The sequence below is a fragment of the Seriola lalandi genome, unplaced genomic scaffold (assembly GCF_002814215.2).
Source record: "Seriola lalandi dorsalis isolate HSWRI2012SDOR001 ecotype SW California unplaced genomic scaffold, Sedor1 jcf7180002054418, whole genome shotgun sequence".
Classification (NCBI taxonomy): Eukaryota; Metazoa; Chordata; class Actinopteri; order Carangiformes; family Carangidae; genus Seriola; species Seriola lalandi.
In genome coordinates this window covers 2,787-3,221 of record NW_019524971.1, presented here as the reverse complement: position 1 = coordinate 3,221, position 435 = coordinate 2,787, and the positions used below count along the sequence as shown (strand labels likewise).

The following is a 435-nucleotide window of genomic DNA, read 5'->3' as shown; positions in this document are numbered from 1 at the left end:
CCTCCTGTGTCTGTGGTTAGTTTACTCCTTCACTTTATTATCTAGAAACTGATACAAGTCCTCAGTTAGTCTGCTCCTCACTTTCCCTCTCTGTCTCCTCAACAGGAACATTTGTAGTGAATGTGACACAGAGCTCCTATCAGGCAGAGGAGAACCACAACATCACACTGGAGTGGAGCTTCACAACCAAACCTCACGCTCCACCTGACTCCCTTAATATCTTCTGTGAGCTGTTTACTGATCTCAGAGACTCAGTCCTGTATCATCTACATGAGGGTGTTGAGGTCCCAGAGTCTCAGGATGAACAGTTTTCAGGACGAGTCCAGTGTGACAAAGACGTCCTCAGAGAAGGACGAATCAGACTTCATGTGTCCAGACTGAGGACTGAGGACTCAGGACTGTACCTGTGTCAGGTCCTCACCTCTGATGGGAGGA

At 48.0% G+C, this 435-nt stretch overlaps 1 protein-coding gene across 2 annotated transcripts in view; it reads left to right on the top strand.

The window, feature by feature from the left end:
* LOC111657893 (uncharacterized) overlaps positions 1–435 on the top strand; it is a 248,117-nt gene that overhangs the window by 245,253 nt on the left and 2,429 nt on the right. The window lies entirely within an intron of this gene.